We start from the raw sequence: 14116 nt of genomic DNA on the forward strand, positions 1-14116 counted from the left end.
ATGTGGCCTAGTGGATAAAGCAGAGGAGCCAGAGGACCTGAGTTCTAAATCCCTGCTCTGCCACTTGCCTACTGTCTTTTGTTGGTTTGTTTTTATTTATGGTATTTGTTAAGCTCTTACTAATAATACCTGAGGTATTTGTTAAGCACTTACCATGTGCCAGGCTCTGTTCGAAGCACTGAGGTAATCAGGTTGGCAACAGTCCATGTCCCACATTCATGCAATCGTATTTATTGAGCGCTTATGGGGCTCACAGTCTTAATTCCCATTTTGCAGGTGAGGTAACTGAGGCATAGAGAAGTTAAGTGACTTGCCCAAGGTCACACAGCAGGCAAGTGGCAGAGCAGGGATTTCTGACTCCTAAGCCCATGCTCTATCCACTAGACCACACTGCTTCTCTTGGGCAAGTCTCTTTGCCTCACTTTCCTCAACTGCAGAATGGGGATTCAGTATCCGTTCTCCCTCCAACTTCGACTGTGAGCCCCATGTGGGAAAGGGACTGTATCCTGGCTGATTAAGTTGCATCTACCTTAGTGCTTAGAACAGAGTGGCTTAGTGGAAAGAGCCCGGGCTTGGGAGTCAGAGGTAGTGGGTTCTAATCCCGGCTCTTCCACTTGTCAGCTGTGTGACCTTGGGCAAGTCACTTCACTTCTCTGTGCCTCAGTAACCCCATCTGTCAAAGGGGGATGAAGACTGAGAGCCCCACGTGGGACAACCTGATTACTTTGTATCTACCCCAGTGCTAAGAACAGTGTTTGGCACATAGCAAGGTCTTAACAAATATCAACATTATGATTATGATTATTAACAGCTCTTGACATGTAGTAAACACTTAAGAATCACCATAAAAAAAGCAAGAAATAAATTGCTGCCATTGTAAAGTTTACAGTCCTCTGGGAGCTTTCAGTCTAATGGGGGACACAGGCAGAAATCACTGACCAATTATGAAAAGAGGAGAAAGAACAGAATTAGAGCAGTCACAGATCAGGATCAGAGGCCTTCTCAGAATTAGCCCTCAACTTTCCTCAGATCCCCCTCCCTTCCTTGTCACCTCAACTCACTCGCTTTGCTCTGCCCCCATCTCCCCGCCCCACGGCACCTGTGTATATAATGTACATATCTATAATTCTATTTTTTTATATGAATGCCTTTTTACTTGTTCTGATGTGTATATATAATTCTATTTATTTATTCTGATGCTTGTTTACTTGTTTTGATGTCTGTCTCCCCCCTTCTAGACTTTAAGCCCTTGTGAGCAGGGATTGTCTCTCTTTATTGCTGAATTGTACTTTCTAAGCACTTAGTACAGTGCTCTGCACGCAGTAAGTGCTCAATAAATCCGATTGAATGAATGATTGAAGGATGAAATAGTTCAGTAAGTAATTTCATGTACAAGTAATGCACATGTACAACAGCGGGTCTCAGTGGAAAGAGCCCGGGCTTTGGAGTCAGAGGTCATGGGTTCAAATCCTGACTCTGCCAATTGTCAGCTGTGTGACTTTGGGCAAGTCACTTAACTTCTCTGTGACTCAGTTCCCTCATCTGTAAAATGGGGATTAAGACTGTAAGCCCCATGTGGGACAACCTGATCACCTTGTATCCCCCCAGTGCTTAGAACAGTGCTTCACACATACTATGCACTTAACAAATACCATCATTATTATTAAGTAAATATCTACATGTTTGTATGTGCTGGGGATGGGAATACAAGGTAGTACTAGGGCACTGATGAGTTGATGTGACAAGAATGTTGAAAATTATTTTAAGGAATAAAGGCAAAGATCTCTGCTGCATGCTCCCAAGTGCTTACTATGTTCATTCATTCATTCAATTGCATTTACTGAGTTTTTATTGTGGGCAAAGCACTGCGCTTAGCTCTTGGGAGAGTATAATATAACAACAGACACATTCCTACCCACAATGAGCTTACAGTCTATAGGGGGAGATGGACATTAATAGAAATAAATAAATGGAAAAAAATTACAGATATATATATACCTTGTGCTTAGGGGTTGGGAGGGAGGATGAATTAAGGAGCAGGTAAGAGCGGCCCAGAAGGGAGTAGGAGAAGAGGAGTACATTGCTGTGCCCAGAAGCAGAGCTCAATAAATGTCATTGATTAATTGACTAATTGGTTGGTTGGAAGACTTCCTGGAGGAGTGGAACTTTTAGAGGTAGCTGTAAAGCCTAGGCCCTGTGTAGTAGCCAGTCCTGGGCAGCTGTTGGTGAGAGGTTGGCAGAGTTATAGCATTTTCAGCAGGGCACAGAGAGCAGAAGGAATGGACCCCCAGAGAACCTGCGGGGGTTCTCTCTGTCTCACCTTTCCACTTGGATTTCCACCCTTCATTGGGTAAGGCACTTAACTTCTCTATGCCTCAGTTTCCTCATCAGCAAAATGGGGATTAAATACCTCCTCTCCCTCTTCCTTAGTCTGGGAGCCCCGTGCAGTTACAGGACCGTGCCTAGTCTGACTGTATCCATCCCAGCGCTCAGCACATTGCTTAGAACACAGTGAATGCATAACCAATTTTGCCACTAGTACTAGGACTGTTATTATTACTGAATTCAAGCTCCCCATCTGAGATATCCCCAGAGCTACAGTCCACCCCACAATGAACCCTGAATCATTTCTGCGGACACCAGTCCCCCCCCACCCCCAACCTCACAACCCCAAGCCCTGGGACCAACTGTGTCCCCGGTCTCAGCCCTGGTGCCTAGGCCAGACTCCCACTCTCCGGAGCAGTATCATTTTCATCTGCAGAACTGGACGCTCGAGAACTTGACGCCTCATTTCTCTTCGTCGCCAGCGGTGAATCAGAACGAATCGATTTTGCAACAACTTTAATAAATTGATTCAATTTGGCGAACAAAACAGGGAAAAAGAGAGGGAAAAACGGAACAGCTCCCAGCCGTGGTGAGGCTCAGTTAATCTCCACTTAGAACCCTGTCCCAGGAGCCCTGCGCTTAAATAATTAAGAAGGGGAGGTGAGTAAATGTGGCTTAGCCTTTAGCTACCGGTTCTCGGGGGACGGGCCGACAACCACGTGGATGCTTACTCATCTATGTCCATGCCTGCTCACCACCCGCCGGGTCACTTCTCTCTGCACGTGCCCCTTGTCCATTAAGAAGTACTCAAAGAGACACATGTAGGTACAGTGCATGCCTAGGGGAAGCAGCATGGAGTAATAATGGCATTTATTAAGTGCTTACTATGTGCAAAGCACTGTTCTAAGCGTTGGGGAGGTTACAAGGTGATCAGGTTGTCCCATGGAGGGGGGGGGGCTCACAATCTTCACCCCCATTTTACAGATGAGGTAACTGAGGACCAGAGAAGTGAAGTGACTTGCCCAAAGTCACACAGCTGACAATTGGCAGAGCCAGGGTTTGAACCCATGACCTCTGACTCCAAAGCCCGGGCTCTTTCCACTGAGCCACGCTGCTTCTCTTAGTAGTAGTGGTTAGAGCACAGGCCTGGGAATCAGAAGGTCATGGGTTCTAATGCCGGTTCCACCACTTGTCTGTTGTGTGGCCTTGGACAAGTCACTTAACTTCTACGGCCTCAGTTACCTCATCTGTAAAATTGGGATTGAGACTGAGTGCCCCACGTGGGACAGGGACCATGCTTGTATTTGATTATATCCACCCCAGGGCTTAGTACATTGTCTGACACTTAGTAAATGCTTAACAAATATCACAATTCTTCTTCTTTTTCTTCTTCTTCTTCTTCTTCTTCTTCTTCTTCTTCTCCTTCTCCTTCTCCTTCTCCTTCTCCTTCTCCTTCTCCTTCTTCTTCTTCTCCTTCTCCTCCTTCTTCTCCTCCTTCTCCTCCTCCTCCTCCTCCTTCTTCTTCTTCTTCTTCTCCTCCTCCTCCTCCTCCTCCTCCTCCTCCTCCTCCTCCTCCTCCTTCTCCTCCTTCTCCTTCTTCTTCTCCTCCTCCTCCTCCTTCTTCTTCTCCTTCTTCTTTTCCTTCTTCTTCTTCTTCTTTTCTTCTTCTTCTTCTTCTTCTTCTTCTTCTTCTTCTTCTTCTTCTTCTTCTTCTTCTTCTCTTCTTCTTCTTCTTCTCCTTCTCCTCCTCCTGCTCCCCCTCCTCCTCCTCCTCTTCCTCCTCCTCTTCCACCTCCTCTTCCCCCCTTCTTCCCCTCCTCCTCCCCTGTCCCCCTCCCCTTCCCTCTTCCTCCCCCTCCCCCTTCCTCCCCCTTTCCCCCTTCCTCTCCTCCTCCCCCCCTCCTCCCCTCCCTTCTCTCCTTCTACAGCCCAGTCCACCCCCTCCACTCTGCCACCACTAACCTCCTCACTGGACCTCGTTCTCACCTGTCCCAGATATGCCTCTGCTTGAGTCTCCCTCCTGTAGTTGAGACTGGTAGAGTACGGGAAACTCTCCAGATGCGACCCTGAGAGGGGAAGACAGATATATAATAACCAAAATACAAACAAAAGTCAGTAGGGAACTGTGGCTAGAGGAACAGAATTTCAGGCTTCTCATGACTCAGCGTCGTGGTATGCCTGTGGCCCCAGAAATGGCTGCTACGCCCACTGGCCTTCCTGATGTCACCTCACGCTACAGCTGCTGTTCTCATTCCCATCGGGGTGGTGGAAAGCAGGACGAGATGTTCACCCCTCATGCTGCTTTGCTCTGTTCTCGGGGGTGACAGGACTGATCCAGAGAGGAGGCAGGATGTCGGTCCTGGCGGGGCCCCGGGCTTTTACCGAAGCTGCTGAAGATGTCAAGGGAGAAGTCAGACATTCACAGGAATGGGAGAGAAGTGGGAAGTCAAGTGAAAATAACTTGGAATTAAAAGAAACTATGTTCGTAATCCAGAGCCAGAGCAATTCTTTTCATGCCAGGAGAGCCGAAGAACTGGAGTACAACATTTTGCAGCAGGCAGTACAGCTTGGACAGGAGCTCCCCATAGTGATCCTCCTCCACAGGGTGGCCAGGCATGAAGGAGCATGGACCATCCTCCCACTGCTGCCAAAGCATCTCTGCTCCCATGACCCCCCTTAACAGTTCCGCCCTACTCCAGAACTGCCATCCATAGGGCTACATCCTCCTCCACCTCCGAGACAATTTTGCCAAGAGCCCCTGGACTCTGCTTGCCACTAACCTCTTTGATCTGATTTGACTGACCTATGGACAATTCATCCTTATGCTTTGAGCATCACCTGACCATTTAATGGTCGCTTCTGCATGTTAATTGTTAACTGCTGTCCGTGATGTCATCATCTGCTTATTTTTTGCCATCACATAGTAACTGTTATCTGTTCTCTGTGATATCATCTGCTTATTTTATTATTGCCATAGCATGTTAATTGTGAACTACCCTCTGTGATGTCATCACCTACTTATATTATTGCTACTGCATTATTGCTACTGCATTTTAATTGTTAACCTCCCACTGTGCTGTCATTTACCTTGCTGACCTCACCATGAACTATCAATTCCCCTGCTCCCAACTGCCATTCCCATTCCTCACCTTCCCCTTCCCCTCTCCCACCCAGCTCTTTCCCTCCCTTCCCCCCCAACCCGTCCCCTTCACCCCCTACCAAGGATCCCTCTGTACCAGCGCCAACCCTCAACTCCTCCCTCCCAGCCCCCTCTCTCCCCTCCTCCCCGCCCCCACCCCATCCCAGTTCTCCTTTCTCATCGCCATCCCTCTCCCCACTCTCCCTGCCCAGGCCCCCACCAATTCATCCCTATCCAAACCCTCCCCACCCCTTGCACCCTTCCCCCTCCCTCCCCTCCCTCCACAGCTGCTTCCAAGTGTGGCCTTTGGAACCCCCGCTCCATTATAGGTAAGCTCCCTTTCATCCTGGACCTATTCCTTTCTAGCTCTCTACTCCTCCTCACCCTAACTGAAACATGGCTCTCTCCGGATGACATGGTCTCTTCTGCTGCTCTCTCCAGTGGAGGTCTCTTCTTCTCCCACTCCCCCAGACTCACCAGAAAAGGAGGAGGTGTCGGTTTCTTTCTCGGCCCCCAATGTCACTTTTGCACTATCCCTCCTCCCCCTTCCCTCTCCTTCCCCTCCTTTGAAGCCCACATTATTTGCCGCTACCACCCCCTCCAGATTCTTGTAGCCGTCATCTACCGTCCCCCTGGCCCCACCTCCAACTTCTTTAATGATTTTGATCCCTTTCTCACCTTCTTTCTCTCCTTTTCCATGCCCACTCTGATCATCGGAGACTTCAACATCCACATGGATGTCCCCGGTGACTCCTCTGCAGCCCGCCTTCTATCTCTCCTTGATGCTGCCAACCTCCTGCTCCACCCCACCTCACCCATTCACCAACTAGGTCACACCCTCGACCTCATCATCTCCTACCACTGCACTATCTCCACCCTCACCAACTCTGAAATCCCTCTCTCTGATCATTACTTTCTCACCTGCCTCCTCACTCACACTACTCTCCCCTGTAAATCTATATTACTACCTCACAGAGACCTCCGTTCTCTCGACCCCATCCATCTTTCTAAGTGCCTCACACCACACCTGGCCTCCCTTTCCTCTCTACCCAATCTTGATGATGAGATTACTCTCTCAACTCTACCTTCTCTACTCAGCTAGACTCACTCGCTTCCCTTTCCCTTAACCGCTCTCATACCACTAACCCTCATCCCTGGATCACTGCCACCGTCCATCTCCTCTGCTCTTATGCTCGAGCTGCTGAACGCTGCTGGCAAAAGTCTAAACACCAAGCCAAACTTATTCACTTCAAGCTTATCCTTTCCTGCCTTAACTCTGCCATGTCCTCTGCCAGACAAAACTATTTCTCCTCCCTTATTGACACCCATGCCCATCATCACCGTCAGCTCTTCCGTACATTTAACTCCCTTCTCAGTCCCCCTGTTCCTCCCCCTCCTCCATCCCTCACCCCCAACGATCTGGCCTCCTACTTCATTAGTAAAATTAACTCCATCAGGTCTGAGTTCCCCATAGTTATTCCTCTGCCTTCTCCAACCCCCCTGCTCTCAACCCTCACTGCTACTCTACCATCCTTCCCAGCAGTATCTTCAGATGAGATCTCCTCCATCCTCTCAAGTGCTACTCCAGCCACCTGTGCTTCTGACCCCATTCCCTCTCATCTTATGAAATCTCTCACCCCATCCCTTCTCCCCTCCTTAACTTCCATCTTCAACCACTCACTCTCCACTGGTTCCTTCCCCTCTGCCTTCAATCTTGCCCACGTCTCCCCCATCCTAAAAAAATCCTCTCTTGACCCCACCTCCCCCTCTAGTTATTGCCCTATCTCCCTCCTACCATTCCTTTCCAAACTCCTTGAACGAGTCATCTACACCCGCTGCCTCGAATTCCTCAACACCAACTCTCTCCTTGACCCCCTCCAATCTGGCTTCTGTCCCCTACATGCCACCAAAACTGCCCTCTCAAAGGTCACCAGTGACCTCCTGCTTGCCAAATCCAAGGGCTCCTACTCTACCCTAATCCTCCTCGACCTCTCAGCTGCCTTTAACACTGTGAACCACCCCCTTCTCCTCAACACACTATCCAACTTTGGCATCACAGATTCAGTCCTCTCCTGGTTCTCCTCTTCTCTCCAGCTGCTCATTCTCAGTCTCTTTTGCGGGCTCCTCCTCCCCCTCCCATCCCCTTACTGTAGGGGTTCCTCAAGGGTCAGTTCTTGGTCCCCTTCTGTTCTCTATCTATGCTCACTCCCTTGGTGAACTCATTCGCTCCCTCGGCTTCAACTATCATCTTTACGCTGATGACACCCAAATCTACATCTCTGCCCCTGCTCTCTCTCCCTCCCTCCCTCCAGGCTTGCATCTCCTCCTGCCTTCAGGACATATCCATCTGGATGTCTGCCCACCATCTAAAACTCAATATGTCCAAAACTGAACTCCTTATCTTCCCTCCCAAAGCCTGCCCTCTCCCTGACTTTCCCATCACTGTAGATGGCACTACCATCCTTTCCATCTCACAAGCCCACAATCTTGGTGTCATCTTCAACTCTGCTCTCTTGTTCACCCCTCACATCCAGTCCGTCACCAAAACCTGCCAGTCTCACCTCTGCAACATCGCCAAGATGCACCCTTTCCTCTCCATCCAAACCGCTATCCTGCTGGTTCAATCTCCCATCCTATTCTGACTGGATTGCTGCATCAACCTCCTCTCTTATCTCCCATCCTCCTGTCTCTCCCCACTTCAGTCTATGCTACTGCCCAGATCATCTTTGTGCAAAAATGCTCTGGGCATGTTACACCCCTCCTCAAAAATCTCCAGTGGCTACCAGTGAACCTATGCATCAAGCAAAATCTCCTCACTCTTGGCTTCAAGGCTCTCCATCACCTCACCCCTTCCTACCTAACCTCCCATCTCTCGTTCTCCAGCCCAGCACACACCCTCTGCTCCTCTGCTGCTAACCCCCTCACTGTGCCTCATTTTCGCCTGTCCCGCCGTCAACCCCCGGCCCACATCCTCCCCCTGGCCTGGAATATCCTCCCTCTGCACATCTGCCAAGCTAGCTCTCTTCCTCCCTTCAAAGCCCTACTGAGAGCTCACCTCCTCCAGGAGGCCTTCCCAGACTGAGCCCCCTCCTTCCTCTCCCCCTCCCTATCTCCCCCACCCTACCTCCTTCTCCTCCCCACAGCACCTGTATATATGCTTGTACAGATTTATTACTCTATTTATTTTACTTGTACATGTTTACGATTCTATTTATTTTGTTAATGATGTGCATCTAGCTTTACTTGTATTTATTCTGATGACTTGACACCTGCGCACCTGTTTTGTTTTGTTGTCTGACTCCCCCTTCTAGACTGTGAGCCCATTGTTGGGTAGGGACCATCTCTATATGTTGCCAGCTTGTACTTCCCAAGTGCTTAGTACAGTGCTCTGCACACAGTAAGCGCTCAGTAAATGCGATTGAATGAATGAATGAATGAACTATGACTCCTGGGATGGAGGTGTGTGTGTTGGGGGGGCTCCTCTAGACACAAAGGGGAGGATTGCGGGGGGAATATAGTCTCCAGGACCCTTTCCCCCAGACCCCCCAGATCCACTGTTTCCAATAACTCAGTGCTATTTATTGAATGAAGCACTGTAATAAGCACTTGGGAAAGCACAATTCAATAGACTGTAATCTTGTTGTGGACAGGGAGCATGTCTACCATATCTGTTACATTGGGCTCTCTCAAGTGCTTCATACAATCCTCTGCCCACAGTAAGCACTCAACAAATACCATTGATAATAATAATAATGATAGCATTTATTAAGCACTTACTATGTGCAAAGGACTGTTCTAAGTGCTGGGGAGGTTGCAAGGTGATCAGGGTGTCCCACGGGGGGCTCACAGTCTTAATCCCCATTTTACAGATGAAATAACTGAGGCCCAGAGAAGTTAAATGACTTCCCCCAAATCACACAGCTGGCATTTGGCAGAGCAGGATTTGAACCCATGACCTCTGGCTCCAAAGCCTGTGCTCTTTCCACAGAGCCACACTGCTTCTCTAATGATTGTGATGATGAAGTAGCTTGCAGTCTTCAGGGAGTTCTTGAAAACATTCCTTACTTGCGTATCATCTTTTAGCATCACATTATCTATTTCATCAGTGATTTTGTATTTCTGGGACTGAAGTTGACCCTGAATCATTTAATTATAACATTTTCTGTATCCCATCAATTTGCAAGTGAGAACCATAGCCTCATGTTTTGGGAGAAATGTTTTTTGTTTGTTTTTTCCCACTAATACACTTGTTTCTACAGAGTGAAGGAAAATTTTAAATAGAATGAATGGTGGAAATCCCCCGCTTCCAAATCTGAATCTGATGTTCCAATGCTAGGATCTTTACAAGGTAAATCTCTAAGGGGCTCCTTCTCTGTAGTATTTCATGGGTCCCACTGCACAAATTGTATATTTTAAGAACTGAGAGCAATTTATCCCTCTAAGGACACTGGATCACTGCAGCAGCAAGTTCACTTTGATGATGTTTTTAATGAAATTGGAGGTAAAAATTTCCCCAGATAGAGGATTCCCGACTCATTAACTTGAAGCACATTAAGTGACGTGACTGGAGAAGCATTCGTTCTCAGCAGGAAAGAAATCTTCCTTCTCACCCTTCCAGAAATCCGGAAGGCCCAGTCTCCCCCAACTCTGGGCCGAGGTTGGTCTCAGTCTTGTCCTGACCACGAGTGGGGTCTACTTCTCTCCCAGCTTTATAACTTCCTTAATGGGGAATCCAATGAATCAGTTCTGGTGCTGTCTAGGCTGGAGACAGTGGAGAAGGTGGGTTGGAACTGCCACTTATGTGCCCACGAGCGGCAAGGAGAATGCAGGTTGTCCCATGGACCACCTCTGTCCAGCTCTCTGGCAAAGATGATTGGGCACTCGGAGGCCGGATTTTTTTTATGGCATTTAGTAAGTGCTGATTATGTGCCAGACACTGTGCTAAGCACTGGAGTAGATGGCAGCTAATCAGGTTGGACACAGTCCGTGTCCCACATGGGGCTCACAGTCTTAATCCTCATTTTACTGTTGAGGTAACTGAGGCACAGAGAAGTTAAGTGATTTCCTCAAAGCCACACAGGAGGCAAGCAGCAGAGCAGGGATTAGAACCCAAATCTTTCTCACTCCCAGGCCGTGCTCTATCCACTAGGCCACACTGCTTCTCTGATTCTGCAGCCCACACTGATATGTAACTATTTGTGTTTCTCCAACACTGTGAGATGGAGGACCATGCTGGTCTTTCTGGTTGAGTGCAGGACACACAAATAAACACACTCCCTCACAATATACTGGTAACTAAGAGGAATAACAGAAGATACGTCCTCAAAGAACTGCTAATCAAATTGAAAAGATAATAATAATAGTAATATTTGTTAAGCACTTACTATGTTTCAAAAACCATTCAAAGCACTGGGGTAGATACAAGACAATCAAGTCGGACCCCTGTCCCACATGGGGCTCACAGTCAGAGGGAGAGGGATTTAATCCCCATTTTTCAGGTAGGTAATGGAGGCACAGGGAAGTTAAGTGACTTGCCTAAGGTCATCCAGCAGACAAGTGGGGGAGCTGGGGTTGGAATCCGGGTCCTCTGACCCCCAGGCTCATCTTTTCACTAGGCTATACTGCTCTCCTTGCTGTTCAACTAAGCACTGTACCAAGCATTGAAGAGAAAGAAATAGGAAGAAGAAGAAGACATAGTACCTGCTCTCAGGGGGCTGACAGTTTGATGAGCAAAGCAGATAAGGAATCACGTACTGGGTTATTGATGTTCTTCAATCAATCAAGTTAGACCAAAACCTCCATGAAGGTATGATCTGTATCTCTTATTCAGCTGTCTTCACCAAGTGCTTACTACAGCAGTGCTCTTCATACACTAGTCAACCAGTACTCATTCATTCATCCAATCGTATTTATTGAGCGCTTACTGTGTGCAGAGCACTGTACTAAGCGTTTGGGAAGTACAAGTTGGCAACATATAGAGACGGTTCCTACCCAACAACGGGCTCACAGTCTATATGTGCTTCGGCAGCACGTATACTAAAATTGGAACGATACAGAGAAGATTAGCATGGTCCCTGTGCAAGGATGACACGCAAATTCGTGAAGTGTTCCATATTTTTCTATTTATTTTATTTTGTTAATATGTTTTGTTTTGTTCTCTGTCTCCCCCTTCTAGACTGTGAGCCCACTGTTGGGTAGGGACTGTCTCTATATGTTGCCTACTTGTACTTCCCAAGTGCTTAGTACAGTGCTCTGCACACAGTAAGTGCTCAGTAAATACGATTGAATGAATGAATGAAAGAAAGGGGAGACAGACAACAAAACATATTGACAAAATAAAATAAATAGAATAGTAAATATGTATAAGTAAAATAGAGTAATAGTAAATACTATTGTTTGATTGACTGATTGATTAGTAACACAGTTAATAATAATAATAATTATGGTTTTTGTTAAGCGCTTACTACACACAAAGCACTGTTCTAAGCGTCGGGGAGGATACAAGGTGATCAAGTTGTCCTACATGGGGCTCACAGTCTTAATCCCCATTTTACAGATGTGGTAACTGAGGCACAGCATGGCTCAGTGGAAAGAGCCTGGGCCCTGGAGTCAGAGGTCATGGGTTCAAATCCCGGCTCTGCCAATTGTCAGCTGTGTGACTTTGGGCAAGTCACTTAACTTCTCTGTGCCTCAGTTCCCTCATCTGTAAAATGGGGATTAAGACTGTGAGCCCCCCGTGGACAACCTGATCACCTTGTAGCCTCCCCAGCGCTCAGACCAGTGCTTTGCACATAGTAAGTGCTTAATAAATGCCATCATTAATTAGACACAGGTTTCCCACAGACTATGTCCAGAGAAAAGGTGCTACTGCCCTCACTTCTTGGTGTCAGAGAAACTGAGAGCTGAGGGGCCAGGGGCAGAGGAAGGGTCTAAAGTCCCAGGTGATCCTGGGACTCATCCTCCTGGAGTTGGAGCATGTGCACTGACAGCTGCCTAAACTTCCAGCAAACATACTCCTAACCCCAAAACCAGGGGTCCAGGCCCCCACAGTGCCAAGGAGGACATATTCACAGAGAGGTAATAATAATAATAATTGTGGTATTTGCTAAGTGCTTACATGTGCCAGGCACTGTACTAAGCGCTGGGGTGGATACAAGCAAATCAGATTGGACCCAGTCCCTGTCCCATGAGGGACTCACAGTCTCAATCCCCATTTTACAGGTGAGGGAACTGAGGCACAGAGAAGTGAAGTGACTTGCCCAAGGTCACACAGCAGACAAGTGGCAGAGATGGGATTAGAACCCATGACCTTCCAAATTCCAGGCCCGTGCTCTATCTAAGTCATGCGGCTTCTCGTGGGATCTGGATAGTTTCTTTTGTGTCCAATGTCCTGCCCCCTCCATGGCCAGGAAGTTTTACTCTCATCCAGCTCCATGATTTACACACAGATTGGGTCTTTGCGAGCACAAAGAAGTAACAGAACTACCATTTCTACTTTCGGATAACTCTGCTCAGAGTCCCGGACCCAATCCTCCGGCTTCTGGACAGTCACGGTCCACTGTCAGGGGCCTGGAGGCTGAGCTAAGGAGGGGAGTTGATTTAGAAGGGAGCAGATTAAGGGATTCACAGTCTAGTCCAGACATTAATGTGCTGCTAATCTCTCCCGCCTCAGCTGATAGCCACGCTGTCTCGCTTTGGCCAGTGAAGAAAGAAAGAGGCTCAAGGTAGATCAGTGAGGAATCTTCCTGTCTATCATTCTTCCTGCTGTGAGACTGGATGGGATTGCAGGGGCTCTGATAAAGGTCCCAGAGTCATGAATCCTTCATTACAACTCCTGCTTAACCCAGGCTCAGCTCAGCGGGAAGAATAGGCAGGTATCCATCTGAGGTGAGGTAGGAGCTGGAGGCAGAGGGCTGGACTGGGACCCTCTGGGAGATTCTAATCTGAAGACCAGGAGATTTAGACTAAGGGAGAACTGGTGATTTGGAGAACTGGAGACTGGGAGACTGGAAAACTGGGAGATTAGGAGACAACCAGGAGTGGTGCCTATGATGGGGAGGAGATTCTGGGGAGGTGGACCGGAGTGAGGAGGAAAGGAGAAGGGAGTCTCTATGGGAGGATCTGATGATGGATAGAGGGAATAATAATAACAGTATTTGTTAAGCACTTACTATGTGCCAGGCACAATATTAAGTGCTGGGGTGGATACAAGCAAATCAGGTCCAACCATATGGGGATTACAGTCTCAATCCCTATTTTATAGATCAATCAATCAATCAATCATATTTATTGAGTGCTTACTGTGTGCAGAGCACTGTAATAATAATAATGTTGGTATTTGTTAAGCGCTTACTATGTGCAAAGCACTGTTCTAAGCGCTGGGGGGAACACAAGGAGTTGAGGTTGTCCCATGTGGGGCTCACAGTCTTAATCCCCATTTTACAGATGAGGGAACTGAGACACAGAGAAGTGAAGTGACTTCCCCAAGGTCACACAGCAGACATGTGGGGGAGGCAGGATTTGAACCCATGACCTCTGACTCCCAAGCCCGCACTCTTTCCACTGAGCCATGCTGCTTCTAGCACTTGGGAAGTACAAGTTGGCAACATATGGATGAAGTAACTGAGGCCCAGAGAAGTGAAATAACGTGCC

The 14116-nt window shown here is 47.9% G+C and overlaps 1 non-coding gene across 1 annotated transcript; it reads left to right on the top strand.

Moving 5' to 3' along the window:
• Nucleotides 1-11480: 11480 nt before the first annotated feature.
• On the top strand, nucleotides 11481-11583 carry LOC119931170. The gene has a single exon (XR_005452027.1). It is a non-coding gene; the product is annotated as a U6 spliceosomal RNA (small nuclear RNA).
• Nucleotides 11584-14116: the final 2533 nt, after the last annotated feature.

Source organism: Tachyglossus aculeatus, chromosome 7 (genome assembly GCF_015852505.1).
Source record: "Tachyglossus aculeatus isolate mTacAcu1 chromosome 7, mTacAcu1.pri, whole genome shotgun sequence".
In the NCBI taxonomy this organism is placed as follows: domain Eukaryota; kingdom Metazoa; phylum Chordata; class Mammalia; order Monotremata; family Tachyglossidae; genus Tachyglossus; species Tachyglossus aculeatus.